This window comes from Cebus imitator, unplaced genomic scaffold, assembly GCF_001604975.1.
Source record: "Cebus imitator isolate Cc_AM_T3 unplaced genomic scaffold, Cebus_imitator-1.0 Scaffold283, whole genome shotgun sequence".
Lineage (NCBI taxonomy): Eukaryota > Metazoa > Chordata > Mammalia > Primates > Cebidae > Cebus > Cebus imitator.
This window is the reverse complement of record NW_016107598.1, coordinates 2,651,291-2,666,731: the sequence shown is the minus strand read 5'-3', so window position 1 is coordinate 2,666,731 and position 15,441 is coordinate 2,651,291.

Sequence of the window (15,441 nt, the reverse complement as noted above, 5' to 3'; positions counted from 1 at the left end):
TAAACTATGTTTAAGACCATACTTTAAAATAAATTCTACATGGACTAAAGACTTTAATGTAAAAAATAAACCTATACAAAAACTTAGGAGAAAATATAGCTGTATTTCTATCCAAATGAACCTGAGAAATCTAAGCACATTGAAAAGGTGTTAAAAATATCGATAGGTTTCACATAATGAATAGTTAAAATTCTGAAACAAAGAAAATCAATATAAAATTAAAAAGTAAATAATTTCATTTTACATAGTAGTGACAAAAATTAGTATCATTTTCCTTTAAAACTTTCTACAAAGAATTTTAAATGAACAGTAGAAATAAACATAATTCATGAAACACAAATTGTCAATGAACATGTGAAAAATATTTAATATACATATTCAAAATATTGAAATAAAACTATTACACATCAGTTTTAGCCATTTGAGGATAGACAGTGATTACTGTCCATATTCCTTGTTGACCCATTTTCCAAAGTTTCTCCAAATTTCTCCAATCTTTCTGGAAGGCTGGAAGTCAATTTGGCAATACATGTAGCAAGCATTTTAAAAATTTGAAGCTTTTGGCCCAGTTATTTTACATATTTTAGCACTGAGAATTTTCCTAAGAGTGAGAAATTATGAAAGTTCTAACAGTTACTGAGCTCTGACCACTGGTCATACACAGTTGTGTTTATATTTAGAATAACATTTGATCCTCATGGTACCTTAGAATGAGAAATATTATTATTCTCATGTTAGTGATAAAGAAACAGTCAGAAAAGCTATTCAACATGCAGCAAGCTTCATAGTTAATATGTAGCAAAGAACACTTCAAACCCAGGCAGAGCCCATGTTCTTTTAATTACTATAGTGTATGGGCTATCAGATTTAAATACAATAATTTTGGCACTCTTAAACTGAATAATGTGATTTTATATGTACAAAAAGGAGAAACACTTAAACAATCTACAATTGTAGTTACATGTAATTAATTACACTTCTGTATATCCATATGAAGCCATAATCCACATCTTTTAAAATAGTTCTTAGGAAGAATACTTAATCAAATGGAGGGTATTTTCATAAAACTCTAACCAAATTTACATAGTGGTATGTATGCAATATACACATACATACACATACATACACACACATGCAGAATGTCTAGATTATATATATCACAATATATAGTCTCTAAGAAGGACTACAGATGAGTTTGTTTCATTCTCTGTGCTTCTTTGCATTTCTAAATCTCTGCAATCATCCAGAATTTAAGATGTACACAGGAGAGGATGAGTGTTTGTCAACTCCATTAACTAGGAAACCTGGAAGCCAAGCTAGATCTCTTACTCTTACTTGCTTTCTATATTTAATTAAAATATTGGCTGGGCACGGTGGCCCATGCCTGTAATCCCAGAACTTTGGGAAGCCGAGGAGGACAGATCACGAGGTCAAGAGATCGAGACCATCTGGCCAACATGGTGAAACCCCGTCTCTACTAAAAATACAAAAATTAGCTGGGCATAGTAGTGCACACCTGTAGTCCCAGCTACTCGGGAGGCTGAGGCAGGAGAATTGCTTGAACTGGGGAGGTGGAGGTTGCAGTGAACCGAGATCATGCCACTGTACTCCAGCCTGATGCCTGGTGATGGAGCGAGACTCTGTCTCAAAAAAAAAAAAAAAAATTAGCTAGTATTTTCAGTGTTTCCTGTGTCAGATACTATTTTATTTTTCATTCATAAGGCATGTGTATGCATCTACTATGTTTCAAGCACTATGAAAGTGTTTTGAGACACTGTAGTGAATCAAATGACATTATCCCTGCCTTCACGGAAATTAATCAACCATAAAAGACAAATTTTAGACAAACAATCTCAAATAATCACACAGAAAGAAATGACTAAGTGCAAAATGTGATGAGTGTTTCAAAATAAAAACAGAAGATTATAATTGCAGATTTTTCACACATTTAAAGACCAAGAAAATGTCTCTGAGGAAGGGATATTTAAACTAAAATACTGAAAAATGTGGAGAGATGAGGAAACAACATCTCCAAATTCTTGAGGCTAGATTTTTCAAGGATATGAACAAGCATGGTATCAGCTGGAAAATAAGATGAAACTGGAAAGGCAGGCAAGAGACAAATCATATGGTACTTGTTAAACATCCTAGATTTTAACTGTTTGGAAGCTATTAAAGGTTTTAATCACTTTATCCTCAAAACAATTTTAGTACTGAGAGTGCTGGCTAGGCAAAAAGCAACATTATTTTATACACTCCAACTATACATCTTTCAAAGACTTTGTTTAGAAAAATAGCTTGGTAGTCCCCTTTGCATGTAGGAGATGAGGCTCTGAGCCATAAACTGAACTGGAACAATTAAACAATTAAAAAGATAATGTGCTCTACGACAGAAGATAACAGGAATTTGGGGCTAGGGCTTAGAAAAAACAAGAAGAACAGCACATCAGCAACTGGTTAAAGTCTAGAAAGATGAGTGACCAGTAAGATTTCTGGTGGTCAATGAATATTTTTCCAAAAAAGAGTGCCTAATTATCCATTTTACTTTGTGCCATTTCAAAGCAAAGTTTCACCTTGTCCTGAAATTTGATCAAATGTCTGTAAGACAAAAGGTCTTAAATATGCAATTCTTGAAAAAATAAAGAAATGTAGGAGGCAAAGAAGGCCAATCAGGTAAGATGAGTAATTAGAGAATAAATATGAGACAGAGTCTTTCTTCCCAAATATTCTAAATAGTGATGACCTGAGAAAGGAGTGATGGAAGTACAGTGAGTAGATATTATAGTAGTCACATTTCACAGATAACCAAAGTGAAACAGAAAAGTCACTTGCCCCAGGCAACAATGCTAGTAAATAAGAAAGCTCAGCTCCACAGACACTTGTGGCTCCATAACAAGTTCAAATCACACTGCTTTGTGTGAACTGTTGAATAAATGAATCATTCCATCTCTTTATCATAACCCTCCCCCTTGATCTATTTCCATTGCCACTGCCTTGGGTAAGCCTAAAAGCTGTCTTGTAGCTGGTCATCTCTCCTATGGTCTGGTATTTCACCAGTTAATTAAGCCCCACATCACTCAGCTCTAAAGCTTTTTGCTTACTCCCTGCTCCCACATGCCTTTCCACAGTCATGAAGTATAACCACATAAACCAGTCAGAGCAAAGAGGGCAAGAGGAATTGCTTTGAGGAGGTTCTGGAAATAAGTTTCTGAAGGAAACTTCTGTTTAAAGACATTTAGGGCCATGAGCTGCTACAGCCACCTTGGGATGACAAGGAGGCAGGTTGCTCGAGAATAAGTGAATGCTGAGGAAACTAGACACAAGAAATATAAATATGAAATTGTGGTAGTTCAGTCAGGGTGGTGGCAAAAATACCAAGGGAAAAATATTAGAGATGGTATAGGAAATAGTCACAAACCCCCTTGGAAGGCCAGGCAGTTTACATAGCTTCAGGAAAGAATGGGTGGAAAGCGGCTAGTTCTTTTATCTTGAGGCTTGAAGCAAAGGAGTTTATCTAAATGTTGTGTTGTCCTAAGACCCACATTTTCCCATCCTCAGTTGACTGCCTCCTACTCAGGAGGTTGGCAAAAGTTTATTACCCACAAATGGTGTTTGTTTAGGCCTCTGAACTTGGCCTTTAATTTTTACCCTCTGGTGGCATTGAATCAAAGCCTTTGTTATTTAATGTGTACTGAATAAAGGCCAGCATGTCAGAACCAGAGGCCATTAACTCCTTCGGGTGAATGGCCTGGACACCCCAGCCCACTCTTTCACTGTATTCTGTGTCTGAGTGAATTTATTCATGCATCTTGGGGTCCGAGGGTGCCTGTTATATCCCAACATGAAATAATAAAAGAACATGAGACTAGTCACATCATGTAGCAATCCTAACTAGTCCGCTTGTTTACCTGAGACAATGCATTTTCTAATTAAACAAGTTTGGGTTATGTTTTCTGTTATTTGAAACCAATGTACCTTAAAAACCAAGACTCCAAGTTATTTCAAGTCTCTGTGCCTTTTTTAAATATTTTTTTTTTGGTAGAGAAAGGGTCTTGCTATCTTGCCTGGACTGGTCTTAAACTACTGGCTTCAAGAAACTCTCCTGCCACAGCCTCCCAAAGTGCTGAGATTACAGGGTCTGCTGTACTCCCAGTGCCACAGCCTCATAGGGTAAATATCATCTTTCATATTCACCTCATGAGCTACCATCTTTAACCACTTCTTGGTATGATTACCTGTTGTGTATCCCCCATGTACATTCTTTAATTACACTATCTTTAATATTTTATTGTATTTACTTGATAAAAGATACTTCTATGTCACAAGATAATCCTACCCATAGTCCCCTCTGACACAGATAAGTCCATCCAAAGTTCCCTCTGTCCCAGTGTAACTCCTGTTTATTATCTCCACTATAGCCTTTCCCCACAAATACCCCTACCGTGGGGCATAACACTCTCCTCCAGGTCACAGGAAGTTTCTGACCACAAAAAGAGAGAGAGAGAGAAGCCAATTTCAATAGGCAAAGACTTCTGATCATAAAGAAAGAATGTTCTTCTCAGGAGATTCCCAAAGTACCGGTTCAAGTTGTTAACCTAGCTCTATGTGAGGATGCATTAGAGAACGTTAGTAACTTCAAGGTACCAAGAACAGTGGGAAATTAAACCAGTGTGTTTGTAGTATACGTGCTTCTACTCATTCAACCTATTACAAATTGGTAGTAAACAAAGAATACATTAATTACAATTTGAGTCTATGGCCTTTATTTTCTTTACAAAACTACTGGCATGTTGTTTTGCTTTTCTCACATATATTTCAAACACAGTAGAAGGCTGACTTAAAATAGGCATCTCCCTCCCTCAGATTACTCCTCTTCTAATATTCTCCATCTCAGCAAAAGGTGCTATCTTCACAGTTGTCCAAGAAAGAAACGGGGGACTCAGCCTTCACTTCCCACCCTCTTATTCTCCATACCTAACAAATACAAAGTTTTTACCTTGGCATTCTAAATAGTGCTTTAGAATCCATTTGCCTTCCTTCCCATGGCCATTTCTTTATCCAAATCTCTACCAAGAAAGAGTGGCATTTTATTATACAAATTGATCATATCACTTCCACCTCCTAATTCAAAAAATTATCCAATGACTTTCCACCAACTTTAGAATGAAGTCCAAAATCTTTATGATATTTGTTGGAATTCACACAGGGTGGCTGGCAAAATATTAGGGAAATATTGGGAAGGTTATAGATTATAGCCTCAAACCTTTTGGAAGGCCTAAAGATTTCATTGGGGCAGGCTGGAGGCAGCAGGATCATTTACAGATTAGGTAAAAGATAGAGACAATAAGAGGCCTTCCCAGTTAAGTCTGTTTACCCTCACATTCCTTTGTCTCTAACTGTTTACTCATATAAACTTTGTGCTGGATGGCCCTCCCAGGAGGCGATCAAAGGGGAATTACCAGTTAATGGTGTTTACTATGGGCCCCAGAACCTAAAGCTTGTATCATTTGTAAAACCACTCTTTTAACCATGTTAATTTTCCACAAGCATGTTAACCTAGAACCTCTGCTATGAAATCTTTACTGAATAAACGTGAGGATGGGACAGGGTGTCTTGATTGATTGGCTGCTGCTCTCTGCAGGTGTCTTACAGTGAAATTTCATGTGGTCTTTGTTTACAAACAACATCCTAGATTATAATTCTCTGCTAAGATTGGAGTAAAATTTAAAGTCTGATAATGGGAATGGTTGTTATTCCACTTCTATCCTTAACATGGTTCTATTAAAATCCAATTTAAGTAAAACAGTAACCTCTGAAGCTACAACTAGCCCATGAATTGGTAAGGAGCACTTAAAAGTCTTCCATATAGCTTTGCTCCTCAGTAAAAAAGAATTTCCTAATTAACTACTAAGTTGCAAAACCTGTTTTCTATCTTAAAAGGCAGCACTACTAGCACAAGCCTTATTTACCCTTAATTTTGTAAATTTAGATGATAAATTTCAGTCAGCTATAAAAGAAGGCCCACAAATTAGCTGAAAAGCAATAAAAAGCTAAGCATGTAAAACCACACATTACCCTTTAAAGGAAAACATTAAACCAAATTAAATAATATTCATTGAATTAAGAAGTAAAAATGTTGTATCCATTCTCAGAAAGTGAAGAAATATATATGTAAGTGTAGTGAAAACATATCATGAAAGACTGATGAAAGATAGTCTTTGCCCAGCTAGTAAGTCACTGTTTTCCGAACAGTTTGCCAGTTTAAAGACCATAAACTTGGTAAGCCTAAAAACTCAATTGCAAGATTTAAGCTATTCTGCCTGTGACTTTAAGCACAAAGTTAAAGTATATAATTTAGGTCTCTGCTCCCAAAGATGGTTTCAGATTTCCTCTTAAAACTTCATGTTACTGAAGAGGAAGACCCAGGCTTCTCAGATCAACTTCCCCTTTGACTATCATGCTGCATTTCAATAGAGGAAAAGGTTGACTGACTGGTGCCTGCAGTTTTACCTTCCTATAGGTGACAGGCTGGGCCTTGGGGAAACTCTCCAGAAGGCACTATTTTTACTTAAAACAAGATCAAGCCAGAAACCTTTTCACATGTGAGTCCTAAAACTGTAAACCGGAACCCTTTCATATGTGATTCCTGAAACTGTAAACCAAAACCTTTTCACATGTGAGTCCTAAAACTATGAACCTAAGATTCTTCCATGTGTAACATCTAAAGTACAAGCCTATATAAAGGCAGAACCTTCCTTTGTTAGATGAGCTGGGTTTTTGACAAATTACTACTGCCTGGTCTCCCGGTGGAATAAACTCCTCCCTCCTTTATTCGGTGTTCGAGAGATCCGTTTCCCACGGCCGCTCCTGCTACATTTTTGGTGTGTTGGCCAGGAAGTGAGTCTTGGATAGCAGACGGTGGGAAAAAGTCTCTTAGGTGGTTTGCCTAGCCCTGTGGAGCATCCCTGCAGGGGGACTCCTACTCACTGGGGTGACACATCCTGAGAGAGCTCCTGCGCAGGTATTTGCCTGGTGGAAAAGACTTGCCAGAGCAGAGCAGGGAGGCCCTGCAGTACGGATCCACCCAGTGGCTGAACACCGAGGAGGAATGAGTATTTGGAGAAGTCTGGACAACTGAATTTGGTAAGATTGAACCCAGGAAAGTAGCCCACCCCATTCTGGGTGGAAGTGTGGCCTGATCACCCACGGGTGCCAAATCGGCACTTTTGAAGGTAGCTCTTTCTGTAACTAACCTTGGAAGCTTTTTGTTTATGGTTTCAAATTGGAAAGAGAGCAATTGGTTGTGTGTCTGTGTGTGTAGATGTATCCAACCGGACTCATCAGTCATAAAATGTATCAGGCCCATTAGGAAGGGCCTCATGCATTGAGCAATTTGTAAGAATTAGAGACAGCCACAGAAGGCTAAGTGAAGAAACCTCTGGATGTTGTAAAAGGATTGAAGTGAACGTAAATTGGAGAGTGCTCCGTGCTGCATCTTGCTAGGCAGAACAGGAACTGCTGTGAGTGACCTAACACTCTCCTAACTGGGAACTGTTTCTTTGAAGTGTTAATATGGGTCACTCCCATAGCCATTCCACCCCTTTAAAAACCATGCTGAAAAATTTCAAGAAGGGATTTAGTGGGAATTATAAAGTAACTATGACACCAGAGAATTTAAGGGTTTTATGTAGGGAAGATTGGCCAGCATTTAGGGTAGGTTGGCCCCCAGAGGGGACCCTAGACAGGTCCCTTGTCTCCAAAGTAAGGCTTGAGGTTATATACGGCGAGCTAGAACACCTTGATCAATTTCCATAAATAGATTTGTGGTTGCAGTTAGTGTTAAACTCTCCGAAGTGGCTAAGAGAGCAGGCAGCGACTGTTTTAGTAGCCAAGGGACAGACTGCTAGAAACCACCATCCCCCTCACCACCGAGAAAAGCGGACTCCCAAGGTTTTGGTTGACCCAGCGGCAGAAGAGTTTTTGCCAATAATACCTCCTCCTCCTCCTCCTCCTCAAGGACTCCCTGCCCCTGGGCCAGAAGCCTCAGCATCCCCACCAGAGCTGCACACCCCTAAATCCTCCAGAGCAGACAAAAGAGTGTAGAAAAACTCTGCCCATTGCTGCCCACTTCCTGGAGGGAACTCACCCTCTGGCAGCCTGTCTGCGGCCCAAGGCCAGGGTGCAGATGCCTTTAAGAGAGCAGAGGTACCCGGAAGTGGATAAGGATGGCCACATGGTAGAAAGGCATGTTTTCACATACCTGACGTTCACCTCAGCTGATCTTATCAATTGGAAAAATAACAACCCATCTTATACCGAGAAACCCCAAGCTCTCATTGATCTACTGCAAACTATTATTCAGACTTATAACCCCATTTGGGCTGATTGCCGTCAGCTGCTTATGCATCTTTTTTAACACAGATTTTCTTGTACTTGATGAACTGGCCCTGCCCCCCTTCTCCAGCAAAACCTGTTGTGCAAATCAAGGGCCACTATCCCATTCAACAAAGAAGACTACCTGCAGCTAAAACTGCCTCAGTTGGGGGTCATCCAGCCTTTCATTGTCCCTTAGGAAGGAGACTTCCTAGCCAGAAGCAGGGGACTGATATTATCGCCCAGGCCCATGCAGGGCTTGTGTGGCTTTGCACCCAACTTATACACGCAGTTGGGATTATTGCCAGCAGTGGATAGTTGGTTCACTTAATTGGACTTAAAGAATACCTCTTTAACATTAGACTGGCCTTGGAAGGTCAAAAACTATTTGCATTTCAATGGAAAAAAAAAAGGAGGTGTAACCACTCAATACACCTGGACCCAGCTTCCCAGGGGCTCAGAAACTCTCTCATCATCTCTGGGGAGGCATCAGCCTGTGACCACCCCCTAGAAGCTTCTTTCTTGCATGCTGCCCCCGTATGCTAATAACGTGCTATTGGAACACCCCGCGGCAGTCGGGTGTGCAAACAAATGCCTTACTTCGGCACCTGGAGGACTGTGGGTATAAAGTGTCTAAAAGGAAAGCCCAAATTTGCCAAAAAGCAAATGCAGTATCTGAGGCTCACCATCTGGAGGGGGGAACGCAGCCTAGAAGCAGAGAGGAAGCAAGCCATTTGCAAAGTAACAGAACCTGAGACTAAAAAGCAGGTGAGAGAGCTCCTGGGAGTGGTGGGTTTTGTAAATTGTGGATTTCCAAATTTTGCGGTACTGGCCAAACCCTTACACAAAGTGACAAAGCGGGAAGGGGAGAAGACAAGACACCCTTTAAATGGGGCAGAAGCTAAAAGTGAAACTTCTGTTAGCCCTGGCTTTGGGGCTAGCTGATTTAACACAGCCTTTTCATGCTGTCAAAAAGAAAAAAAAAAGAAAAGAAAAATGGCAATCAAAGATTCTAGCCTTAACTCTGGGAATAATTTAAATATCAAAACACCTCACACAGCAGTGACTCTAATGAATACCAAAAGACCTCACTGGTAAGCCTGCCAAATACCAGGGCCTGCTATGTGCAGTGGTTGTACAAGCCATACATGAGACCACTCATTTAGGTCAAGAGTCACTTGAAAAGATGCTGGGCCAGTACTTTTACATCTTACACTTATCAGCTTTGACTAAAACTGTGGCACAGTGATGCATTCATTACATGTCGGCAACACAACGTGAGGCAGGGTCCCAACTATTCTCCCTGACATTCAAGCTTATGAAGCAGCTCCATTTAACAATCTCCAGGTAGACTTTACTGAAATGTCCAAGTGTGGGAGACATAAGAATTTGTTGGTCCTGGTGTGCACATACTCTGGGTGGGACTGAAAGGGTCCATGAAGTAATAATCCATGTGCTGCTTCGAGATCTTATCCCTAGGTTTGGACTGCCACTGTGCATTGGATCAGACAACGGACCAGCATTTGTGGTGGATTTAGTCCGGAAAGCAGCAATGGTCTTAGGTATCACCTGGAAACTGCACGCTGCCTACCGACCTCAGAGTTCCGAAAAAGTGGAAAAATGAATCGGACCATCAAAAACAGCTTAGGGGAAGTGTGTCAGGAAACAAGATTAAAGTGGGTGCAGGCACTTCCCTTGATGTTATTCAAAATTAGAGGTACCCCCTTTAGGAAAAACAGGATATTTCCCTATGAAGTCTTATACCATAGGCCACCTCCCCTATTCTGGGCACTCCTAAGAAATCCTGGGGAGTGGGAGAGATTGAGTTAGGATGCTAGTTACTAGCCCTAGGGAGAATCACTTAGGATACTTCAATCTGAATAAATAACAAATGTTCTGTAAGCCTTTTTCTCCCCAGTTCACCCTTTCTCACTAGATAATCATGTGTGGATAAAGGACGGGAGTACAGTCCCTCTAAAGCCACAATGGAAAGGACCTGAGACCTGATCCTGACCAATCACACAGCTGTGAAGGTAGAGGGAATCCCAGCCTGAATCCACCACAGCCGCGTAAAAAACCAGCAACACCTGAGACTTGGACCAAGGCAAGGACTGCAGAATCACCTTAAAAAGGACAACAAACCTTGCTCCAGCCACATCCCAGAAGTTGGCTGGTCCACACATGGCCGAAGCATGAGGAAATTTATCTTGGGATTTGTTCTTCTTAATATTTGGACTTGTAGAGTAGGAACATTAACTAATTTTAAAGAATTCCCTCAGTATGTACACCAGGTAGGGCATAAAAGTTACTGCCATTCTTTTGTCTTACAGTTCTTATAAATGTACAGGGACACAGAAGAGAACCTGTTTATATAATGGTACTCAATATAAGGTGTGTAATCCATGAAATGTACAGGTACCTGTGTCATAGGCATCATTAAGCCCTCTTTCTTCCTATTATCTGTTAAGACAGGTGGGCTGTTAATGTATTCAGTCTACTCCGCTAGACAGAAAAAGAAACCTAAAGATAGGAGAATAGACAGATAATGAGTGGCCACCGGAGAGAACTATTAACTATTATGGGCCAGCCCCATGGGCAGATGATGGCTCATGGGGATACCAGACCCCTATTTACATGCTCAACTGGATTATCCGGTTGCAGGCTGTTTTGAAAATACTCACTAATGAAATAGGCAAAGCTCTGTCCCTTTTAGCCCAACAAGAACAACAACAACAAAAGCTCAAATAAGAAACACGATTTATCAGAACCAGCTGGCCCTAGATTATTTGCTAGCAGCCAAAGGAGGAGTCTGCGGAAAATTCAATCTAACCAACTGCTGTCTGCACATAGATGACCAGGGGCAAACAGTGGAGGATATTGTGCGAGACATGACCAAACTGGCACACGTGCCTGTACAGGTGTGGCACGGATTTAACCCTGAGTCCTTATTTGGAGGTTGGTTCTCATCCTTGGGAGGATTCAAAACCATCATCATAAGTGTTATAATAATAATAGGTGTTTGTTTGCTGCTCCCTTGTCTACTCCCTCTGTTCCTTCAGATGATTAGGGGATTCATCACTGCTGTAGTTAGTCAAAAAATGACATCACAAGTATATGATATGAAACATTATTAGTCAGTTTCTTCAGAAAACCTGGAAAGTGAGAAGGAAGGTAAGACCTCTCACTAATTATAAAGTGGTGAGGGTCTCAAAGGGGGGGTGAAGAGGGAGACCCAGCCTTCTCAGATCAACTTCCCCTTTGACTGTCATGCTGCATTTCAATAGAAGAAAAGGTTGACTGGCGCCTGCAGTTTTACCTTCCTATAGGTGACAGGCTGGGCCTTGGGGAAACTCTCCAGAAGGCATTGTTTTTACTTAAAACAAGATCAAACCAGAAACCTTTTTACATGTGAGTCCTAAAACTGTAAATCGGAACCCTTTCATATGTGATTCCTGAAACTGTAAACCAAAACCTTTTCACATGTGAGTCCTAAAACTATGAACCTAAGATTCTTCTACATGTAACATCTAAAGTACAAGCCTATATAAAGACAGAACCTTCCTTTGTTAGATGAGCTGGGTTTTTGACAAATTACTGCCTGGTCTCCCGGCCGAATAAAGTCCTCCCTCCGTTATTTGGTGTTCGAGAGATCCATTTCCCACGGCCGCTCCTGCTGCATTACCAATTTCAGCTTTCCATCTTAATGAATCATACAATCAGTTGCTAAGTTATAATCCTAGTATCATCAAGATTTCTTTAAGTAAAGAGCAATTCAAAGGAGTATTACACTGCTCCATATCACGTTTACTTTACCACGTTTACTGACACATCAGGTAAACAAGGAAAAGCTGCATTCTGGTAAAGACTACATAATTCAATCACCTAAGATGAGTTTACTATCAGCCAAAGAGCTGAGATTGAAGCTGTGGTACTAGCAATAAAAACTTTTTCTACTCAGCCTATAAATATAGCAAGTGACTTGGCTTACTCAGTTTATCTACCACAAAACCTTGAAACAGCTTTAATTAAGTCTAATCTTGAGCCCACATCTCACTGCCTGGTCTATTGGCTTATGGCAATATACAAGCACACTTACACGTGACAACATCACTGCTTGACCAAGACAGACAGAAACAGAAAGATTAGTGACAGAACTAGAAAGAAAAATATTATAGAAGGAATTTATGCAAGTAGATTGTATAAATTGTGTTTTGAATGTCTGAACAAGTTTTAAAACATTAATTGTAAAAGAAATTCTGTGTGTAAAGATATTAGTTAAAAGTTAAGAAAGTATCCAGTTTTTCTGTGAACTGGACATTAAAATAAAACACAACAGGTTTTTCTTAAAGCTCTAACCTGTTCTTTTACAAAGATTATAAAAAGTTTCTTAGCATAGGTACAGCCACTAGAATTTACAGCACACCAGCACCAGCCATGAGACTCCGCCCTCATCAAACAATGGAAAGAAGAATAAAACTCAAGCCAGCATAAGAAAGATCCTACAGGATGACACAAGCCCTGGACATCACCTGGAGAATGCTGAAGAGGACAACACAGAAGGCTAAGAAAATCATGCTTTGAATTTGTTACTTTTGTATTCTTTCACTCTACCTACAACCTGTACTTGCTACACTCTATCAAGCTCATCTTCTAATACACATTTTTCTCCTCTGTGACTTAAACTAACACCCCCTTCATAGCTTCTAACAACTACTGCTTGGCTAAAAAAAATTAACATATCCCCAGTGAAGTTCCTCATTAATGGCATACAGTAAGCTGAAATGCCAAGTAACATTACAGGTCAGACACAAAAGATTCATAGTTACACTTACAGCTTTTATAGTCTCAGCCATAGTCATCCTGGCAACTGCCATTGTGGCAGTGGCAGCTATTACTGAGTCAGTATGAACAGCTGCCTTTGTAGATAATATGGCAAAGAATGTGTCAAATAGTTAGCATTAGTAATGTAACAGCACTTAGGACACAAATTTCTATTTTCGTAATGAAAGCTATACACTGTGAGTGCAAGCGGCTGAAACGGCAGCTGTGACAAGTGAAATGGCCTGGGATATTTCAATAAGACACCTCATTGGACAGCGAGTCTTACCACATTACTTGTTTGTAAAAGATCTGCAAGTTTAATTCCCAATAGAAACCCGTTACCCAAGTATTTGGATTTCTAATTGCAGGCAGGATGAACAGTTGGGCAAATGTCTTGCCATAAGTGGCTGAAATGTATAGTGCTTGCTAAATAATCCCATGTAAGTTCATGCCTTAATTCCCTGCGGTTCCAATTATGGTTGAGCACTGGCAACACTGATTCTACTTTTAAATAACAACTGTAAAAGCAATTTGAACATTTTTCAATTAATTAAATACATAGTGAACGAGTAACCTCTTGTCGTTTTGCCCTCCAGGACCTGAGCTAATTGGTGTAGAATAAAATGTTTTGAAAATTAACTGATATTCTGGTCTGCACACTGTTATACCATTAAATTACAGTTTGTGAAATGAAGTTTGTCTTCTAATAGTTACACTCAATAGAGTCTGCAGATGTAAGTACCTGCATTTTATGTACGTCACGGTGCCTGTAATTAGAGCGGAGCTGAAAGTCGAGGGCAGTTTCTCTAAACACCAGTCAGCATCAATAATACTTTGCGTTGTTCACAGATAAATGCAACACATTTCAACATAGGAAAGTTTCCCAGGGTTCATTACATGTTTTCATGATTTAGCTTAAATGTTGTGAAAGTTTGCTCATAAGAATTACTATCATTAATTATATTCACATATAAAATCTCCAAAACACTTTTTAGATTTTTTTCATAGGAGAAAATTACAAATCGGATGTCTGGGAAAGCCCTTTCCTTTTAAACACTTGGTGGCAGTTTCTCGTTTCGGCGTAGAACAATGTCATAAATAAGCTCTAAATTGGTGTTTCAGCTGAAAAGGATGAATTATAAAAGCAGATGCCATTTTACTCACATTTTAAAATGAACCTTTTTCTGAAGTACAATGAAATCTGATTAAAGAGACCATCTCCTTGTAGAAAAACGTCTCTGACAGGTGTTCTTCCAGCCTGGAGTCTTGATTGGCCATAATCTAAAATCCATGCTCGAAAAGTGAATGCCTTTTCGGCAGCTGTCTGCCTAACAGAGATGATCCCCTAAACAGGTTTCACTGAATTAGGAATCTCAGCAGAAGCATTAGGGCTCATGGAGTAAGACACAGAAAGTGAAATTAATCATGCTGGGGGAGAAAGGACAAAATAATAGAAAAAATTTAATCACTTCCATATACATCTTTAGGTTTTAAAGCTTTAATTTCTAAGATTTTAGTAACATCTCAGAGAAATAAATTTTTCATTACAGGACTAACTGGATAGGACCAGCCAGTTAAATAAATAAATCAGCCAACATTTCTGATTTAAAAAAAACTTAACTAGATAAAGAGAACATTTTTGAAATCTGAGGTTGAGTTGACTTTTCTGGAAGCAATCTCCAGTCGATCCACAAATACACACACTCACATATAAATGAAAATAAAAATATAAATTTCTTTAAGGTTTATTTAAATATTAATGTATATGGAATGCAATATCTTAATAGACCTTTAAAAACAATAGCTTAATATAGCTTATCATAAAATAACTCTTAAAACAAGAAGCCATAGAATTTCTAAATGACATATTAAATCCAGTTATACAAATTATTTTTGCCAGAGACCATTTTTTTTTCCAGCCCAAAGAACACCTATATTTTAAAATCAAAAAGTCAAAATTGGTCGGGCATAGTGGCTCATGCCTGTAATACCAGAACTTTGGGAAGCCAAGGCGGGCAGATCATGAGGTCAGGAGTTCAAGACCAGCCTGGTCAATATGGTAAAACCTCATCTGTACTAAAAATAAGAAAATTAGCCAGCGTGTTGGTGCACACCTGCAATCCCAGCTACCCGGGAGGCTGAGGCAGAAGAATTGCTAGAACTGGGAAGCAGAGGTTTCAGTGAACCGAGATTGCACATCATTCCAGCTTGGGTGATAGAGCAAGACTCCGTCTTGAGAAAAAAAAA